Source organism: Mandrillus leucophaeus, unplaced genomic scaffold (genome assembly GCF_000951045.1).
Source record: "Mandrillus leucophaeus isolate KB7577 unplaced genomic scaffold, Mleu.le_1.0 Scaffold1836, whole genome shotgun sequence".
Lineage (NCBI taxonomy): Eukaryota > Metazoa > Chordata > Mammalia > Primates > Cercopithecidae > Mandrillus > Mandrillus leucophaeus.
The window spans coordinates 141,127-143,309 of NW_012101850.1; the positions used below are offsets into that span (position 1 = coordinate 141,127).

General features: G+C 51.9%; 1 pseudogene across 1 annotated transcript; it reads right to left on the reverse strand.

The window, feature by feature from the left end:
• Positions 1-284: 284 nt before the first annotated feature.
• Positions 285-1,639, reverse strand: LOC105538037 (annotated as a pseudogene). The gene has a single exon (XR_001005822.1). The product of XR_001005822.1 is annotated as a keratin, type I cytoskeletal 18 pseudogene (transcript).
• Positions 1,640-2,183: the final 544 nt, after the last annotated feature.

Consider the following 2,183-nt stretch of genomic DNA (forward strand, 5'->3'; position numbering starts at 1 on the left):
TTGCTCTTTTTAAGGTGCAAGGCAGCCCTGCCTTAAGATCCCTGCAGCACAGCCAGTGAGTTGCTTTACACAATAGGAAAATGCAGCTAGAAACCATAGTAGGGGCTGGGGAGAGCATATTCCCCTTTAGCACAGAGATGCCTTTAATATTACACAATGTTTCTTCACTTTTCTCATCCTGGTTGACAGAAGGGAGAGTATTGTAAGAGTATTTCTTTCACAGCTCTACAATTTCTGGCCTTGGTTCATTCACTATCTCCTTGGAAGTAGCCATAATCTTTTTTTTTTTTTGAACTCTAAACTTTTTATTGACCTCCTGCTCCCCAAAGGGTACCCTGCTTCTGCTGGCTTAATGCCTCAGAACTTTGGTGTCATTGGTCTCAGACACCACTTTGCCATCCACTATCCAGCGGGTGGTGGTCTTTTGGATGGTTTGCATGGAGTTGCTGATGTCCAAGCCATCACCAAGATTGAATTCCTTGCCATCTTCCGGCAGGCGGCGGTCGGTGGCGATCTCAGCTTCCAGCTTGACCTTGATGTTCAGCACGGCCTCTTACTCCTGGGCCTGGCAGTGTCCCTCTGCCCGGGTCTGTGCCAGCTCTGACTCCAGGTGCAGCAGGATCCTATTGAGCTGCTCCATCTGTAGGGTGTAGTGGGCCCCCACCTCCCTCAGGCTGTTCTCCAAGCTGGCCTTCAGATTTCTCGTGGAGTCCAGGTCGGTCTCCAAGGACTGGACTCTATGTCTCAGCTCTGTGTGCGTCGTCTCAGCAGCTCCAACCTCGGCGGACTGTGGTGACCACTGTGGTCCTCTCCTCAATCTGCTGAGACCAGTACTTGTCCAGCTCCTCTCGGTTCTTCCGAGCCAGCTTGTCATATTGGGCCTGGATGTCTGCCATGATCTTGGCGAGGTCCTGAGATTTGGGGGCATCTACCTCCATGGTCAACCGAGAGCTGGCAATCTGGGCTTGTAGGCCTTTTACTTCCTCTTTGTGGTTCTTCTTCATGAAGAGCAGCTCCTCCTTGAGAGCCTCGATCTCTGTCTCCAGCTGCAGTCGAGTGACATTGATGTCATCAATGACCTTGCGGAGCCCATGGATGTCGTTCTCCACAGACTGGCGCATGGCCAGCTCTGTCTCATACTTGACTCTAAAGTCATCAACAGCAAGACGGGCATTGTCAATCTGCAGAACGATGCGGGCATTGTCCACAGTATTTGCAAAGATCTGAGCCCTCAGGTCCTCAATGATCTTGAAATAATGGCTCCAGTCTCTGACTTAGTGTCCCTTCTTCTCCAAGTGCTCCCGGATTTTGCTCTCCAGCGTCCGGTTCTCGGTCTCCAGGCTTCTCACTCTGTCCAGGTAAGAGGCCAGTGGTCGTTCAGGCTTTGCATGGTCTCCTTCTCATTCTGGATGCCTCCCTTTCCTGCCAGACCCCTGGCCATCCCTGAGGCCAGGCCCCCGAACCCCATGCTGCCCCAGAAGCTGGTGGTGCGAGACACGGAGATCCGGGAACCAGAGGCCCCGGCGCCTGCATAGACGCTGGCCGCGCTGCTGACCAGCCGGGCGCAGTAACTAGGCGCCTGGACAGAGCCCAGGGACTGGTGGTTGGTAGAGAAGGTGGAGCGAGTGGTGAAGCTCATGCTGTATGGGAGGAAGGCAAGACGACAGGACTCAGGCTTTGCCGACGACAGCCATAATCTTTTAAAAAATGTTCAGAAAATAAAAATTTTAATTTTGGAGAGAGTGAAAGAGCATCAGGGGACTCGGGACCCTGAGAGCCCCCGGGATTATATCGACCGCTTTCTCAGTGACATGGAGGAGGTGGGTGTAAGCGGACAACACTGTCCTCACCAGGGATCTGGCTGTGCCATTCTCAATATAAGTGTCCCCACAGCACCAGGACAGAAGAAGACACTGCTCTCACACCTCTGCAGAGAGCAGCCGGCACACGCACACTTAACATCAGTTATATTCTGTGTTCACCACTCTTCTACGTAGAATCCCTTCTGGCCTTGAAACTGTTCGTTTTACTACCATTGGACCTCTAAATGGAGTGTTCTACCTTTTTCATTAACTGGCTCATTAAACACATGTTTACTGAGCACCTGCTAGGCAAATCGATCATGCCAGAGACTCTGTGTGCCCCCAAAGAGCTCACAATCCATTAGTGAAGATGAAGCGTAA